The sequence below is a fragment of the Bufo bufo genome, chromosome 3 (genome assembly GCF_905171765.1).
Source record: "Bufo bufo chromosome 3, aBufBuf1.1, whole genome shotgun sequence".
In the NCBI taxonomy this organism is placed as follows: domain Eukaryota; kingdom Metazoa; phylum Chordata; class Amphibia; order Anura; family Bufonidae; genus Bufo; species Bufo bufo.
Genome location: NC_053391.1, coordinates 582,224,602 through 582,243,902, shown reverse-complemented (window position 1 = coordinate 582,243,902; position 19,301 = coordinate 582,224,602). Strand labels below are relative to the sequence as shown.

The following is a 19,301-nucleotide window of genomic DNA, read 5'->3' as shown; positions in this document are numbered from 1 at the left end:
TGCTTCACTCAACACTAGGTATGGGGATTACTGTCAGAAGAAAGTGTTCAGTTCAGAATGAGGGTTGGGAGGGATGGGGTTACCAGGAGAAGAGTCAGTTTACTGAACATGATAATCCTGCCTGAAAATATGTATTTCTAAGGCACGTTCAAAGATAAGGAAGTTGGGAATTATCCTGTGAGCAGTTGTAGGACGAGGAAAGTCTTGAAGATAGGAGTGAGAGCTAAGAATTATGGAGGATGTTAATCTTAGATCATTAGCAAAACAGAGAGAGTGAGTAGGATGATAGACAGAGATGAGTGAGGAGATATTATGGAGGTACAGCACTGTGGAGAGCTTGAGGAGTGTGAACTATATTCTGTGGTGGATGGGCAACCAGTGAAGTGACTGGGTGAGAGGCATCTTGCAAGTTAATGAATATGGGTATCAAAGGAAAGATCTGAGTGAAACATGATCGCATAACAGCGGGCATGCTGCCCAGGAGTTTTGATAGTACCACAGATCAAAATTGAAATATCAAGATTAGGAAGGTTTGTAGATGAGACAAGAAGTTCTGTTTTTAAGAGGTTCCGTTTCAGATAGAGGGAGGACATAATGTTAGACACAGCTGCCAGACAATCACTGGTGTTTTGTAGTAAAGCAGGGGTGATGTCACAGGATGAACTGTATAGTTGGGTGTCATCAGCATAGAGATGGTACTGAAAATCAAATCTACTGCTAGTCTGTCCAGTTGGGGCTGTGTACAGAGAAAAAAGGAGAAAACCTAAGACTGAGCCCTGAGGAATTCCAACATAAACAAGATGAGGAGAAGAAGTAGAGCCAGCAAATCATACCCTAAAGGAGTGGCCAAAGAGATAGGAAGAAAGCCAGGAGAGAGCATCATCCTTAGATCTTTCATCTGTTTTACTTATAGGAACTAAAAACCTGTACTTGCGGGGTACCCCCCGCTGATGCTGCCACCCAGTTTTTTTTTTAAACATCGCCCCTACTCCCCGCTGAGCCCTCCTGAAGTTCTCGCACTCAGTATGTAAATACTGAGCATCGAACAGGGAGGAGGAGACGCCAGGGTTTCTCAATGGGCTTCTCACTGGCTGTGACGCTCTCCAATGTGATTGGATCGTGGCACAGCCGGGGAGAAGGAGACGCCCATTGAGAAACCCTGGCGTCTCCTCCCCCCTGTTCCGATGCTCAGTATTTACATACTGAGTGCGAGAACTTCAGGAGGGCGCAGCGGGGAGTAGGGGCGATGTTTAAAATAAAATGAGTGGCAGCATCAGCGGGGGGTACCGTAAATCCATTCAACAGCCCCGCAAAAAAATAGAACATGTCTTATTCTTGTCCATTTTGCAGACAAGGAAAGGACATTTCTGCAGGAGAAAAAAAATTGTGGCAGGCTCTTGGTTGGTATCCATGTTTTGCAGATCCTTGATTTGTGGACAGCAAAAACAGATATGGTCATGTGCAGGAGCCCTCATTCACACAGTCAGAGTCTGATCAGTGATTTCAATCAGTGATTTTGAGCCAAAACCTGGTTCTGCTCTAAACACAGAACAGGAGCAGATCTTTCCCTTATACCTTATCTCTGTGTAGACTCTACTTCTGGCTTTGGCTCACAATCACTGATGGAAATCACTGACAAAACACTGAAGTGTCAATAAGGAATAATACTGACACTTCGACAATTAAACAGCTTATGTTCTCACTTATATTCAATTTTTTACCATTTTCTTATACATTTAAGAATGCTGTGGCTTCCGTTGCTTCTGTGGCTTTCGGGGACTGATGATTGTATGAGGAAGAGGTTTCACGCGATCAGAACTGGGTGGAGAGACTGACATCTTGCAAGGTCTATCACATACATGATACTCCTGCCTGAAACATCTTACTTCTTCATTTATCACAAGAGAGATTCTGCATGAGATTGTGAGAGGAAAACAAGTAAGTCTGTGCAGACCCCGGGCATTTCATACTTAACATAAATGTGTAATGCAATAATAAGTGTAAATGATACATTTATTACTGATTCATAAGATTAAGATTTATTTTTATAAATAATATATATAATATATAATATTTAAAAATTTATTTTTAATGTTTCTGTTTTATGCATTTATTATACTTTATTTCTTAATTATTATTATTATTATTACTACAAAAAAGATTTCTTAAACCAAAAAATGGCCTTAGATGAAAAGCACTTCATTTAATATAAATCAGAACTCTTTGCTGGCCAAATATAGTACCCCATGATAACTGATAAAAGACAGGTCCAATTCCTGGGACCCTCCCTGATATAATCCAAAACGCTGGGAGCTCTTCATGCATATATAAAGGTTGAAAATTCCTACAAGCTCATGTAAGAAATGCTGTCTGGATTGTACATTTAGGTACTATTTTTGGCAAAGCTACATACATCGATCCTGTAATAAGGCTGCATACAGAGCACCTATGAGGCTGAATTATAAAGCATATGGCACCATATGATGCTTCCATGAATCCCAATAGTCTCCCCTAGAAGCAATGAATCCAGGGGAGACTACCAGTATAATTAATAGGTAACACTTATCTCACATCACAGATTCCAAATGTATCTATGAGGAATAAAATGATGGAGGCGCAGAGATACAGCACAAACTGATAGCAGGTTATGGGTGCTGGGTTAAAGGGGTTGTCCGGGATCAAGATTGTTTTAAAAAAAAACTGTTAAATCACTGTTAATAGTGGATTGAAGGTCCCCCACTGATTGTTTACCTCTATGTTTATGTGTGCGGTAACTTCCAGCGCAGCATCGCGTTGTTTCCTTCGTGCAGCCGTCCCCCTAATTAATATGCCGCCTCCTGCCACAACTATTCCTCCCTCTTAGTCACGCCCCTAAGCGCCTCCTGGCTCAGTCCCTCTATCCTTGCTAAGAATACGCCCTGCCCGGTAACGTCACCGGACCAGAGGGGCGGGGCTTGGCGCAATGTGTTGCCGCCTAGTTTCCGCCCCTCAGTGCGCTCTGCATAATCACTGAGGCTGGCTGTGACGTCACCGGGCTCCCTGCGAAGCAGAAGCAGAGGCTTCGCTCTGCAGAAAGGGACCCGGTACGTCACTGAATCTTTGAAAAGTGGCACTTCCAGCAGAGAATTTAGGACAAGAAAACGGGGCATCAGAAAAGTCTTGCAAAGGTACGACAGGACTGTATGTAATATTTATGTGCTTGGTGTTCTCTTACAGCAATGTCCCCAATCCCGGACAACCCCTTTAACCACCTCAGCCCCCCTAGCTTAAACCTCCTTAAAGGGCTTCTGTCACCCCACTAAACTCTTTTTTTTTTGTTTTGGGGTACTTATAATCCCTATACTGCGATATATCTATACATTATGCTATTAATCATTTTCGTTCAGTAGATAATGCAAAAAACGTACTTTTATAATATGCAAATTACCTGTCTACCAGCAAGTAGGGCGGCTGCTTGCTGGTAGCAGCTGCAAAAAACCGCCCCCTCCTCTTGTTGAGTGACAGGGCCAGCAGCGATCTCCTCCTCCGGCTGGCCCTGTCTGCATTTCAAAAATCGCGCGCCTGTCTTGATTCGGCGCAGGCGCTCTGAGAGAAGGAGGCTCGCCTCCTCAGCACTCCCTCAGCGCGCCTGCGCCGATGACGTCTTCTCTTTCGGTGACATTTTTACTTTTTTTGTTATTAATCGAAATTGACCGAAATTTTGGCCAAAAAATGACAATTTTCACTTAAATTTTTTCTAACAAAACTACATTTCTATATAAATTTTTCTCTAAATTTATTGTTCTACATGTCTTTGATAAAAAAAAATGCAATAAGTGTATATTTATTGGTTTGCGCAAAAGTTATAGTGTTTACAAACTATGGTACAAAAATGTGAATTTCCGCATTTTGAAGCAGCTCTGACTTTCTGAGCACCTGTCATGTTTCCTGAGGTTCTACAATGCCCAGACAGTAGAAAAACCCCACAAATGACCCCATTTCGGAAAGTAGACACCCTAAGGTATTCGCTGATGGGCATAGTGAGTTCATGGAAGTTTTTATTTTTTGTCACAAGTTAGCGGAAAATGATAACATTTTTTCTTTTTTTTCTTACAAAGTCTCATATTCCACTAACTTGTGACAAAAAATAACATTTTACATGAACTCAACATACCCCTCACGGAATACCTTGGGGTGTCTTCTTTCCAAAATGGGGTCACTTGTGGGGTATTTATACTGCCCTGGCATTTTAGGGGACCTAAAGCGTGAGTAGTTTGGAATTCAAATGCGTAAAAAAATGCCCTGTGAAATCGTAAAGATACTCTTTGGAATTTGGGCCCCTTTGCACACCTAGGTTGCAAAAAAGTGTCACACATGTGGTATCGCCGTACTCAGGAGAAGTAGGGCAATGTATTTTGGGGTGTCTTTTTACATATACCCATGCTGGGTGAGATAAATATCTCTGTAAAAGACAACTTTTCCCATTTTTTTATACAAAGTTGTCATTTTACAGAGATATTTCTCTCACCCAGCATGGGTATATATAAAAAGACACCCCAAAACACATTACCCTACTTCTCCTGAGTACGTCAATACCACATGTGTGACACTTTTTTGCAGTCTAGGTGCGCAAAGGGGCCCAAATTCCAAAGAGTATCTTTACGATTTCACAGGGCATTTTCTACGCATTTGGATTCCAAACTACTTCTCACACTTTAGGGCCCCTAAAATTCCAGGGCAATATAAATACCCCACAAGTGACCCCATTTTGGAAAGAAGACACCCCAAGGTATTCCGTGAGGGGCATGGCGAGTTCCTATAATATTTGGTTTTTTGGCACAAGTTAGCGGAAAATGATTTTTATTTTTTCTTACAAAGTCTCATATTCCACTAACTTGTGACAAAAAATAAAATTTTACATGAACTCACTATACCCCTCACGGAATACCTTGGGGTGTCTTCTTTCCAAAATGGGGTCACTTGTGGGGTATTTATACTGCCCTGGCATTTTAAGGGCCCTAAAGCGTGAGAAGAAGTAATTTACTGAAGTGAGACAACCCCTTTAACTATAGATTATTATGTGAAAACCACGTTTTCATGTCACAGAGCATTGATGTGTTTGTCATTTAGCACAAGTCATCATGAGCAGTGATGGCCAGTTCGCAGTGTTCGCCAGTTCGCCTGTGCCGGTAGCCGGTCTGAAACAAATGCGGTCACCGGGAGCAGGCAGTTCCGAGAACAGCCGCCGGGGGCCTTCATCAGGCTGTTCTCGGAACTGCCTGCTCCCGGTGACCGCATTTGTTTCAGACCGGCTCGCGGCACAGGTAAGGGCTTACCTGTGCATCGCCGGACTTGTGAGTTAAGATGGCAGCCCGCATGTGTTCGTTGGCGAACACTGCGAACTGGCCATCACTGCTCATGATATCACGTTCCTATAGGACTGTAGTTATCACAGTGTGAAAAAATAAAATAAAAAATGGTCAATTTAGCTCTCCTGAAACTTGTATAGGTATAGAGATGCAGTAAAGTAGAATTTTTCCTTTGGTCTGTGTCACACAGAAGTTTCAAGAATTGTGATTTCATGTGGCATTCAGTTATATACTAAAACAGAGAGGTGACAGGGCTTCTCTAACTCAACAGTAAAGACACCATGGGGGGCTGACTAGCAAATCTAAACACTGTGCCCCCCTCTGCAACTCAAACATTGGAAAAATCTATTATATAAAAAAAAAATTGCCGCTAAATTTGTTTACATCTTTTATGCAGTTCTATGTGTCACCATGGTTACAGACTACAAACTCTATGTAGTCTGATCATGCAGTTATAGTTCAGGTTCACAGCACATTTTGCCAGACCTGACAGTGTATATTTGAATCAAATAAATTTAAACTGTGAAGAAAGTCTGCAAGCGTGGGTACATTTTTGCATTGGTTTTATGCACCCGTCAGACAGATACTGTTCATCATAAAAAAAAACATCTAGTTATGACCTTTGTGGCATCCTGTTGTTTTGAAAAGGGTGTTTTGTGGTTATTGGTGCTTTTTTCTTGGAATTTGTTTAGGCAAAAAACACTAGTTCCAGATGTTGCATGAAAGTCTATGGGAAATGCAACATCCTCTGGGTCTTTCGCACATTCATAAGATACTCTTGGCACTCTGTGTATGGTGGGTGCTTAGAATAGGGTTCCCACCCCAGAAGTTCATACATGAAGACATTCCAGAACTCCACAGGATGAGAATACAAATAGTGATTTATTTTATACACACATGATGTTTCGGTTTCAATGGACCTTTATCAAATTATTATTGCTGCTAAGGAGAAATGAGACAAGAAGTTGGCGCCTGAAGACATATGTACTTACACCAGAGTAACACGCGTGTTTCTTTCCCACATTGTCTGCCATTTTTTCTCTCATGGAGCTCCATTGTGTTTTTTTTTTGCAGATTCAAAGAAAACATGTACAGTGTGTGTTTTTTAATGGTGTTTTTGCATTGCATTTTTTGTACCAATGCTGTTTTCCCATACAGCTCTACAAAGAAAGAGATGTCACAAGGAGGCACATACTTTCCTCTAAAAAAAAATATGTCAGGCATGCAAAAAATGCCAGAAAAGCCAGGTGCTAAAATGCACTATAATGCCAAAAACACCTTAAAAAAAAACAACCTACAAAAATGCTGATCAATTCAGGTGTTTTTCAGGCATTGTTGGCCAAAAATAATGTCAGTGACAAAACCGTGTGTAAAGGAACCCTTTAACAGTTTCATTCAGTAGGTTTGGAAAGCATCAGATAACACGTTGAGATCACTTGTACAAAAAACAAAATGAGCTATAACTCTATGCAGCACAATGAAAAAGCAACCTAAGAATTCAGATGCAAATGTGATAAAATAACCAAAAAAAGCACTATTCATCTCTATAAGCCCTAGTCGGTCCACTGCAGAAGCACTTGATAGAACAGAGCATCCTTCTATGTGATTCTGACTCTTCAAAATCAATGGAAACCTAACAGAAAAAGACTGTAAACAGAGCCCTAAAGAGGACCTCTCACCTCTCCTGACATGTCTGTTTTAGTAACTACTTGCATTCCCCATGTCATAACAATTTTGGAGAATCGTTTATGACGGTATGTTGTTCAGTTCCTCTCTTATTTATACTAGAGGTTTATGGATAAAGGTACAGATGGGTGTTACCAGTTAGGGGTGTGTCCCTGCCCAGTCTGACACTGGCAGTACTGATTGGACAATGCTAGACTGTGCAGGGACACGCTCCCGACTGGTACCTTTAACTTCTAGCAAGAATAGAAGAACAGCAAAACATAGAGACATAAGAAGAATTGTCATTTCATGTGGCGTTCAGTTATATACTAAAACAGAGAGGTGACAGGGCTTCTCTAACTCAACAGTAAAGACACCATGGGGGGCTGACTAGCAAATCTAAACACTGTGCCCCCCTCTGCAACTCAAACATTGGAAAAATCAATTATATAAAAAAAAAATTGCCGCTAAATTTGTTTACATCTTTTATGCAGTTCTTTGTGTCACCATGGTTACAGACTACAAACTCTATGTAGTCTGATCATGTAGTTATAGTTCAGGTTCACAGCACATTTTGCCAGACCTGACAGTGTATATTTGAATCAAATAAATTTAAACTGTGAAGAAAGTCTGCAAGCGTGGGTACATTTTTGCATTGGTTTTATGCACCCGTCAGATACTGTTCATCATAAAAAAAACATCTAGTTATGACCTTTGTGGCATCCTGCTGTTTTGAAAAGGGCACGTCTAGGTACCTTTTTTTATTTTAGACGTATATTGCCAACTGAGGGAAAATATGGTGTGACATAAGCCTAAAGGCCCCCATACATATTGGACTATTGTCGGCCAAACTCGCCATTTTTGGCAGGACCAGGTTCCAATCTAATATTTATGGGGTGTTTCCAACTTTCTGCTGACAGATGATGTCAGGGAGGATTGGGCGCATTGAACTTCAGCATCCTGATCCTTTTGTTCTCATGGGAGACAAACCGCCCCCAGAGGTGACTGGCAGAGACGCTCTTCTTTCTTCTGGCGCAACTCATATGAAAACTGCAAAAACCATGGCCATGATTTATCATGGCTTCACTCGAAAATTCTGGCTGTAAAAAGTCACAAAATGAGGCTTTGGTACTTTTTGGATTCACTATACAAAAACTTTCTGACTTTTTTCCATTTTTACGCCACTCCAGTTTTTGAAATATGGGTGGAAAAGTGTGTGATGTTAACTATGTTAATGAGTTTCACTCCAGATTTATTAGGGCTCATGTACATGAACGTGTGCCGGCCCGGCCAGTAGATCCACAATATACAGGCACTGGTCATTTGTGCACCACATCACGAATGAGGACCCATTCAAGTGAATGGGTTCGCATCCGTGATGCGGTGCACAAACGGCCGGTGCCCGCATATTGCAGATCCGGAAATCCAAAAGGTGCGGTGAGGAATGGAGGCACAGAACCCCATAGAAGCACTACAGAATGCTTCTGCAGGGTTTCTCTCTGTGCCTCCGCACCGCAAAAAGATTAAACTTGTTCTATTTTTTGTGGTGTTGATGGACCACCAACCCATTCAAGTTGAATGGGTCTGCATCCGTCTGTGCCAGCCACATGAATAGTGCCCGTGGATTGGGGACTGCAATTTGCAGTCCCCAATGCACGGAACTGGCGGCAAACCTTTGTGTGCATGAGCCCTTCCTGAGACTTTTTCTTATAAAGTCACAAAAAAGTCACAATCTCACTCCAGTAGGAGAGTGGAGTAGGAAAACTGGAGAAGCTTCTCTAGACAAAAGTGTTTGGTTCATGGATAAGGCAAATTTATTTAACAATGTGTGACATTTGATAAAAGCGGCATAAAGTACTCCAACACAGACTTAAGCAAAACTGACTTCAAAAATTCCACCCATGTGTCTAGTTTAAGATCTGTTTATATATATATATATATATATATATATATACACATATTATATTATATATCACGTTACAGCTTCTGGCAGCGGCTTGTATCCCAGGAAAACACATAGGTCTGCATATAAACACATAACTATACAATATACACCTGTATATTTTTTAGACACAGTGAAGTAATAACTAAATCTGAGTTTGAGTTTCTGAAGAACGCACATCCTTTATAGACCTGTTTTATAACTTGATAACCAGCACGGCAGTGTGATGCAGCAGCAACTCTTCACTTGTGTATTTTGTTTGCACATAACTGATTTCTGGTAAGATAACCTTCTCTTTCACCAAGTTGGGGATTTATAAAGAGGAAATAGGTGTTCTGACCGAGATTTTCCTATTGGGGTTTATGTATAAAAAGTGTCATTGATAAGAAATGTCATATTTAGTCTTGAATATGGAGACCAGGGCAGGCGTCAGCACCCAGCATACCCGGGCAAGTGCCAGGGCCCACTGCTCCTGGGGGGGGGGGGGGGGGCACTGCCCAGCTGATTATAATTGTGAAGCAGGGAACCATTTGCTCCCTGCTCCACCATTGAGCTGCTGGCGCTCCACAGCAGCAGCAGCACGATGTCTTCACACAAGGTCCTGCTGATCTGTGTAGGAGGAGGAGCGGAGCAGGCTGGGAAACTACACAGCAGCATGATGCGTCACAGTATCCTGCTGCTGCTGATGGGGAGCGCAGATCATGGGAGAAGCCAGGTGAGTATTTATTGTTAGTTTTTTTCACTTCCTGTGAAGGGGGAACATCTGGACATAACCACTATTAGGAGGGCACTTATCTGGTCATAACAACTGTGAAGATGGCACATATCTGGCATATGTACTGTGAAGGGGCATATACAGTTGCAAGAAAAAGTATGTGAACCCTTTGGAATGATATGGATTTCTGCACAAATTGGTCATAAAATGTGATCTGATCTTCATCTAAGTCACAACAATAGACAATCACGGTCTGCTTAAACTAATAACACACAAAGAATTAAATGTTACCATGTTTTTATTAAACACACCATGTAAACATTCACAGTGCAGATTGAAAAAGTATGTGAACCCTTGGATTTAATAACTGGTTGAACCTCCTTTGTCAGCAATAACTTCAACCAAACGTTTCCTGTAGTTGCAGATCAGACGTGCACAACGGTCAGGAGTAATTCTTGACCATTCCTCTTTACAGAACTGTTTCAGTTCAGCAATATTCTTGGGATGTCTGGTGTGAATCGCTTTCTTGAGGTCATGCCACAGCATCTCAATCGGGTTGAGGTCAGGACTCTGACTGGGCCACTCCAGAAGGCATATTTTCTTGTGTTTAAGCCATTCTGTTGTTGATTTACTTCTATGCTTTGGGTCGTTGTCCTGTTGCAACACCCATCTTCTGTTAAGCTTCAGCTGGTGGACAGATGGCCTTAAGTTCTCCTGCAAAATGTCTTGATAAACTTGGGAATTCATTTTTCCTTCGATGATAGCAATCCGTCCAGGCCCTGACGCAGCAAAGCAGCCCCAAACCATGATGCACGCACCATCATACTTCACAGTTGGGATGAGGTTTTTATGTTGGTGTGCTGTGCCTCTTTTTCTCCACACCTAGTGTTGTGTGTTTCTTCCAAACAACTCAACTTTGGTTTCATATGTTCACAGAATATTTTGCCAGTACTGCTGTGGAACATCCAGGTGCTCTTGTGCAAACTGTAAACGTGCAGCAATGTTTTTTTGGACAGCAGTGGCTTCCTCTGTGGTATCCTCCCATGAAATCCATTCTTGTTTAGTGTTTTACATATCTTAGATTCGCTAACAGGGATGTTAGCATATGCCAGAGACTTTTGTAAGTCTTTAGCTGACACTCTAGGATTCTTCTTCACCTCATTGAGCAGTCTGCGCTGTGCTTTTGCAGTCATCTTTACAGGACGGCCACTCCTAGGGAGAGTAGCAGCAGTGCTGAACTTTCTCCATTTATAGACAATTTGTCTTGCCATGGACTGATGAACAGCAAGGCTTTTGGAGATACTTTTATAACCCTTTCCAGATTTATGCAAGTCAACAATTCTTAATCATAGGTCTTCTGAGAGCTCTTTTGTGCGAGGCATCATTCACATCAGGCAATGATTCTTGTGAAAAGCAAACGCAGAACTGGTGTGTGTTGTTTATAGGGCAGGGCAGCTGTAACCAAGACCTCCAATCTCATCTCATTGATTGGACTCCAGTTGGCTGACACCTCACTCCAATTAGCTCTTGGAGATGTCATTAGTCTAGGGGTTCACATACTTTTTCCACCTGCACTATGATGTTCAAATACCCTGATAGGGCATATAGACAGGGGTTGTCTTCATGCAGTTTGTTATGTTTTCTGAAGTGGTGGTGATGGTGCGTCTGTATCTTCTGGCAAAGACAGCCTGAAGGCGGTATTTATACATTGCAGTCATATCACATTTTTTTCTACAATGTGTGAATACACTATAGCGGTATCCTATACTACTTGTTTTGTTGTATGAACTTTCTATTTCCTTCGTGCCTACATGTGCCATTCGTGGCTGAGATTGGAATGCCCACCATATGCGGCGGCCAGTATTACAGGAGCTATGAAAACAGCCTAGTTAGCAGCTTCCGTATCTCTGCCTGCTGGATAAACTGATCTTAGTCGTCAATGACTGAGATAGGAATAAACCTTTGATAAACCCTGAAAGATCAGCTCGCCATATCTACATGAAGCCTAATGGGGGAGACAGTTAGAAGTGATGATATCTGGGTGCAGACATTGTGTGGTCACATGTGTCATGGCAGTCCCCCTTTCTCACGGTAAGCTTGTGCTCATTTCTTATGCAGAACCACTACTGAAAGAACAGATTTCAGTTATCTATATTGCTGTCATTTCTGTAATACAGAATTTAATCAACCATCTTAAAGGGGTTTTCCTGTATTTTACACTGATGACCTCTTTGTGCTCAAGAACTCCACAGCAATCCTTCTGATTGATGGATGCAGGGCCAAGGTATTTTGGTGTCCTAGGCAGAGTTGGCAAACTGTGACTTCCCCCCTCCCCCAGAATCAATTTAACATGACCTTACTTTCTAAAAAAAGAGATTTGAACACATTTTAAAAGAAGCAGTCATATACATAAAAAATGTAAATCCAGTGACTCACAGGTGATACCTTCACTGATTAGAGTTTTTCACTTTCCTTTTCTTCTCCATTTGGTCCAGACTATCATGACAATTTTTTCCGAAACATGCAGAGTTGTGCGGGCATCTGTGGTCAGGGGTGTGCATCCTTTTCTGCCATATAAGAAGTCACCAGTATTAATTAAAGAGGACCTTTCACTGGTCCGGTCATTATTATATAACTAGCGGGTTGTGTAGGGCATACTGATGACATGTTACAGCGCTTACCATTTTCTCTATGCGCCGCTCCGTTCGCCTGCTCTACCTCCCATATTGGTTTACCGCCTGGTATGTAAATTCATACCATTGGTACAGGGAGGAGGAGACGCCTCTGTTTCTCAACGTGTGTCTCCTCACTGGCTGTGATCTGCCCAATCGCAGCGGAGGGCATCACAGCCAGGGAGAAGGTGAGCTTTTTATTCTTCCTGGCTGTGACGCTCTCCCCTGCTATCGGACTGCTCAAAGCTAGGGAGAAGGAGACGCCCCCTGAGAAACACGGCCTTCTCCTCCTCCCTGTACCGATGGTATGAATTTACATACCAGGTGGGAAACCAATACGGGGGGCACAGCAGTGCATACAACGGAGCAGTGCACAGAGAAAATAGTAAGCGTTGTAACATTACTTCACTATGCCCTACACAACCCACTAGTTATATGATAATGTCCAGACCGATGAAAGGTCTTATTTAATGTCACATGAAGGCATGATGGAGGCTGGGAGGTCTGAGGGGATTGTGCGAGGCGCAGCACTATGAAGTGCCTTTTGCGCTGTGGCATTAGAAGAATTTTGGTATCTCTGACTTTTAGTCTAACCAGACTGTTTATTACTCTGTAATTCCTCTAGCGCCGTTCTATGGAAACAGTAGGTTTAAAGAGCACACCAAATGCTTGAAATAACTTCATTATTAACTTCAACTTTTCTTCATATAACACTGCCGCCTCCGCAGCAGATTGTCCATGTACATAACACATGCTGAAAAAATATCACAAAATGGTGGTATGCATAAGAGGGTGGTTCAACTGTTCAATCTTGTCATTTAACATAAAATGGTGGATATATTTCTCTCTTCAGTATTTGTACTCTCTAAGTTATTTAAGCACTTTATAATCTCTCTGAGAAATATATCTGAGATTTAACTAATAGTTCACTTGCTGAATTTGGTCGCAATTTGCAGTATGCAGTTAGCAGTAACTATTTGCAGATTGGTTGAGTATGATCTGGTATGGTTGTATGCAATTTGGATTGCAATTTGGAATTGGAATTTGGATTGTGAACTTTGTAGTTTGCAATTGTTGCAACTGTAAGTAAACACACATATAACTGGCTTAGTATACAGTTCTAATCACTATATTAACAGTAGGAACATTATATAACTGATTTAAATACCTATTTTGGCCTCTCTGCTTCCATAAAACACAGCTCTTAGTGGAGTGAATGTCTGTTCAGCTTCTCTCCTCTGGTTTAATGATTCTAGCAGCTCCTGCTAGGGGAATTTCTCACACAGACTGTGTGTGAGGCTGGCTGTGATTGGTTAAGACTCCTGCCCAGCAACAACAGTTTAACTCTATGTTTTCTGTTGTGTATGCTGTGTCATTGAGCTTACCTTACATTATATAATTAATCTTAAAGGCACATTATCTTTTTCTGCTTCTGTGGACACAAAATATAACTATTACATGACATCCAAACATGAAGTCACTGTAAATAACTCTGCTTTTGTCTTTAACACACAAACATAGGAACTGTATTAAGGTTATTGGCAGTTCTAGCTGTATAAACATATAAGCTATGTTAGCAACCTAGTACAGGTCTTAGCTGGCCAGCTACAGGGATGCTGATCCGAGACTGATGTAGGTTGGAGGGTCTGATCTGAAGTTTATGGAGCTTGGGGGTATCTCAAGTCTGGTGAAGAATGGGGGGTATGATTTGGGGGTCTGCTCTGAGGTCTGATGAAAAATATTTTTCTTCTTATTTTCCAACTCCAAATCCTCTGTGCATCTTATAGTCCAAATATACGGTATATCACCTATGGATATCACCTATTTCTTCCTGGATATACTTACCTGTCTACAACAAACTGCTTTTCTGTGCACTCTACAAGCGAGTGGCCAGATGTCTTGATTCTGTGGATACTGAGCTGGACTTGTAAAACTGCTCAATATTAATCACTGATAAGGCCGCCTGATTGGCTCTAGGGCTCAGAAATAGCAGAGATTTTAAAGAAAAAATTACTAGTTTTACTAAATCTTATCCCAGAAAACTCTATATTAGTCTGCTCAGCTCCTTCTGCTGTAACATGCTGCCTGCAGACTGGACTGCATTTTATGGTGATGGGTTCCCTTTAAGGTGTAATGAACATTTTTGTCACGAAGCTGTAGACAGGTTACAGTAGTAACTTGTAGAACTGTCGAGCTGTGTGAACACAATATTACACAGGGTCAAGATAGTAAAACACATTGGGGCACATTTATTAAGACCAGCGTTTTTAATAAGCCCCTACGCTGGCAGTGGATTGCTGGAGTTTTGTAGAGGTGCCGTTCTCTACATAACTTCGGCATATCCACAGCCGATTCTAAATATAAGACTGCATCCTTGCTGTCTTACATTTACACCATTTTCTATGCCTAAACCAGGCGTAGAAAATGATGAATGAGATGGGCCTGCCGGCCCGCCCCCTTCCCCGCCCACACCACGCCCCTTTTGTAGACCTGACGAGAGCAGGGAAGAAGTCGCAGATTCTGCATGCAACAGAATCAGCGCCAGATACATGCCACTTTTGTAAATGACCCTCATTATCTGCAAGTTATCCAGCTCTATGTAGATTATGTGTGTACATAATCTGTACACTGATGGAGCATACAGTACTTCTATACTAGTTATTTGACCACTGAAAAATATATTTAATGGAAACATTCATGAAAACTGAACAAGTCTGAAATTGGGTTATGGTTTAGTCTGTGTTTTCTTAATTTTTTTTTTTTAAGCAGACGAGTAGATAGATCCTTATTTGGTGCTGAAATAAGCTGTGGTTTGCTTTTGGTTGAAAGATTTACAGTATATGAACAGCAGTTACTTTTTCTATGAGAATGCAAACTATGTGGACTAAAGTATTGGGGCACCTACACTTTACACAAGCGGTGGGGAACCTTAGGCCCGTGGCCTGTATGCGGCCATCGGGATCATTTCATGTGGCCCCCGGCCCCCTGTCAGGAGATATTGTGAAAATGCTAATGACCGCTTCCATTGTGGAAGCAGTCATTAGCATGTGGGAGGCAAGGGGGGTGACAACAGCACTGCACTGGCTGTCCTCACCGTCCCTGGTCTTCTTCCGGCCCCGCTCTGTGTCCTGACACATACAGTGTCAGGACGTAGTGCACGTAGGTGCGCACTATGACCTGATGCTATGCGCTGTCAGGTCACAAAACAGCGCGGTGGGAAGAAGACCAGGGAGGGTAAGTGAATCTGCCAAGTGGCAGCGCCGCCCGGAGCTGGAGAGGTAAGTTGATTTATTTGTTCTGATCTGAGGTCTGATAGGGGCTGATCTGAGGCTAATGGAGGGTGGAGAGGATCTGATCTGAGGCTGGAGGGCCTATTGGGGGTCTGATCTGAGGCTGGGGGGTCTGATAGGGTCTGATCTGAGGCTGGGGGGTCTGATCTGAGGCTGGAGGGTCTGATGGGGGCGATCTGAGGCTGTGGAGGTCTGATCTGACGCTGTGGATGGTCTCATGGGGGTCTGATCTGAGGCTGGGGAGGGTCTGATGGGGGTATCATCTAAGGCTGGGGAGGGTCTGATGAGGGTCTGATCTGAGGCTGGGGGTCTGATTTGGGTCTGGTCTGAGGCTGGGGGTCTGATCTGAGGCTGGGAGGCCTAATGGTGGTCTGATCTAAGGCTGGGGGGTTTGATGGGGCTGATCTGAGGCTGGGGGGTCTGATCGGAGGCTGTGGGGCCTATGGGGGTCTGATCTAAGGCTGGGGAAGGTCTGATGGGGGTCTGATCTGAGGCTGGGGGGTCTGGTCCAAGGCTGGGGAGGGTCTGATGAGGGTCTGATCGGAGGCTAGCGGTCTGATCTGGGTCTGGTCTGAGGCTGAGGGTCTGATCTGAGGCTGGGGGGTCTGATGGGAGTCTGATCTGAGGCTGGGGGTCTGATCTAAAGCTAGTGGGGGTCTGATTTGGGGTCTAATCTGAGGCTAGGAGGTCTGATCTGAGGCTGATGTAGGCTGGGGGGTCTGATAGGAGGCTGATTTGAAGCTGATGGAAGTGGGGGGCAGATCTGAGGCTGAGAAACGGACAAAGGCAGGGACAGTTGCGAAGAAAGAGTTAGGGACAGTGGCAGGGAGAGTGAAAGCCGGGGATACCAGCCGTGTTCCACATTTTGCGGATCGCACATGGCCAGCACTATGATAGAAGTGACTATGCTTGTCCGCAATCGCACATATAGGACTTGCTCTATCTTTCTTGCGGGGCTGCGGAACAGAACTACCGATGCGGACAGCTATGGCCATCTTTTGCAGCCTGCTTCGTCAGGGGCATACCGAGGTAAAACCTGGGTCGGGCACATGATGGAAAACTAGTTTTTATTACTACATGCCTGTGATTTTGCCAGTGATTGACTACGTCAAGAGACTCTCCATATACTTTGGACTGGCTGAATCTGTTCCTGCTGAATGAGAGCAGCGTGGTTTTCTTTGTGTTTTTAATCACTGTGCTGTTTGATATCATGGTAGGTACCATATTGTGCGTGGACAGAATAAAAGCTAAGGAGATAGTTGTCTCAGGAAATTAGAAAGAAAATTATAGACAAACATGTTAAGTAAAGGCTATAAGACCACCTCCAAACAGCTTGATTTTCTTGTTACTACAGTTCCACATATTATTCAGACGTATAAGGTCTACGGGACTGTAGCCAACTTTCCTGTGCGTGGCTGCAAGAGAAAAATTGATGACAAATTGAAGAGACGAATAATATGAATGGTAACCAAAGAGTCCATAAGAAATTCCAAAGAGGTTAGAAGTGAACTCCAAGGTCAAGTTACATCAATTTCAGATCCCACTATCTGTTGCTGTCTTAGCCAAAGTGGACTTAATGGAAAATGAATGAGGAAGAAACCACTGTTGAAAGCAAATCATAAAAAAACAAGACTGGAATTTGCCAAAATGCATATTGACAAGCCACAAAGCTTCTGGGAGAATGTTCTTTGGACAGATGAGACAAACTGGAGCTTTTTTGCAAGTTACATCCGCTCTATGGTCACAGACACAAAAATGAAAAGAACATTGTACCTACTGTGAAAGATGGAGGAGGCTCAGTTATGTTTTGGGACTGCTTTGCTGAATCTAGCTAAGGGTGGCTTAAATCTGTTCATGGTACAATGACATCTCAAGACTACCAAGGCATTCTGGAGCGAAATGTGCTTTCTAGTCTCAGTCGCAGGTCATGGGTCCTCCAAAAGGATAATGACCCGAAATACATAGCTAAAACATCCAAGAATGGCTAAGAGCAAAGCACTGGGCTATTCTGAAGTAGCCTTCTATGAGCCTTGATCTGAATCCTATTGAACATCTGTGGAAGGAGCTAAAACATACAGTCTGGAGTCGGCCAAATTACCTGTGGACAGGTGCAGAAGTCTTATTGAGAGTTACAGAACTCGCCTAATTGCAGTGATTGCCTCAAAAGGGTGTGCAACAAAATATTAACCCTTTCGCTACCAGCGCCGTACATGTACGGCACTGGAGCGATGTCTAAATATGGCACTCGCTCGCACGTGCAGCGGGCGCCATGGCCGGCAGATCTCTGCTGTTTCAAACAGCAGAGACCTGCGGCTAATTACCGTGACCGGCAATAATGCCGATCTCGGTAATTAAATGCTTTAGATGCCAGGACCAAGTGAGGTCACGGCATCTAAATGCGTAAAAACCCGGAAGCTTGTGTGGCTAAATGGGGCATCGGTACTTGTGCTGAACACTTTCAACCTCGCTGATGAGGCTGAATGTGTTAATGCTGCAATTCTTATTTTGGCCACCAGTCCAAGATAAGAAATGAGCAAAATCATCACAAAAAAAAAGTATTAAAAAATATATATAAAAAAATATAAAAGTTTAAATCACCCCCCTTTCTATATAATTAAAAAATAAATACCTAAATAAAAATAAATATAAAAACACACGTATCACCGCGACCAAAAACACCAATACTAGTAAAATAGAAAAAAAAATTCCAATACGGCGAATGGCGTAACGGAAAAAAGGGTCAAATTGGCCAATTTTCCATTTTTTCATTGCTTCTCTTACCCAAAAAAATGTAATAAAATGTGATCAAAAAGTTACACACACTCCAAAATGGTATCAATAAAAACTACAGATTGTTTCGCAAAAAATTTGCTCAGTAGACATAAGTATTAAAAAGTTATGGGGGTCAGAATATGGTGATCAAAATTTTTTTTTTTAAATCAAACTTTAAATGTATTTTTACACTATTTAGACATAAAGAAACTACATATACGGGGTATCGTTGTAATCGTACTGACCCAGAGAATGAAGGGCATGGTATTTTTGACGTAAATGAAACGCCATGGGAACAAAACCAGTAAAACCGTGGAGGAATTGCATTTTTTTTCGAATTCCGCCCCATTTGGATTTCCCACTACATTTTATGCTATAATTAATGGTGGCATTAGAAAGTACAACCTGACCCGCAAAAAATAAGCCCTCATACAGCTATGTGACAGGAAATATAAAAAACTTATGGCTCAAGGAAAATAGGGAAGAAAAATGAAAACGCAAAAACTTCCGGTATCCTAAGGGTTAAGTAAAGGGTACTATAATTTTTTTCCAGGCCAGTTGCATTAGTTTGTTTTATAAATTATTCTGTTAAACCACAATTCAAAGGCAATTTATGATTTTCAATAGTTGATTTTCAGTAATTTTTTTTATTTATTATTACTTTGGTCAGTTTCAAGTTATTTCAGTGACCATTGTGGGTTTTTCTATCTTTAATGGAAGAGTACCAATTTTGTCCACATATGTATATACACTGCTCAAAAAAATAAAGGGAACACTTAAACAACACAATGTAACGCCAAGTCAATCACACTTCTGTGAAATCAAACTGTCCACTTAGGAAGCAACACTGAGTGACAATCAATTTCACATGCTGTTGTGCAAATGGGATAGACAACA

General features: G+C 42.2%; 1 protein-coding gene across 1 annotated transcript in view; it reads left to right on the top strand.

The window, feature by feature from the left end:
* The first annotated feature begins 1,831 nt into the window (after positions 1–1,831).
* ITGB7 (integrin subunit beta 7) overlaps positions 1,832–19,301 on the top strand; it is a 140,164-nt gene continuing 122,694 nt past the window's right edge. Inside the window, exon 1 of the mRNA XM_040425792.1 lies at positions 1,832–1,938. The gene's annotated coding sequence lies outside the window, so the exon portion shown is untranslated. The remainder of the gene's footprint in view (positions 1,939–19,301) is intronic.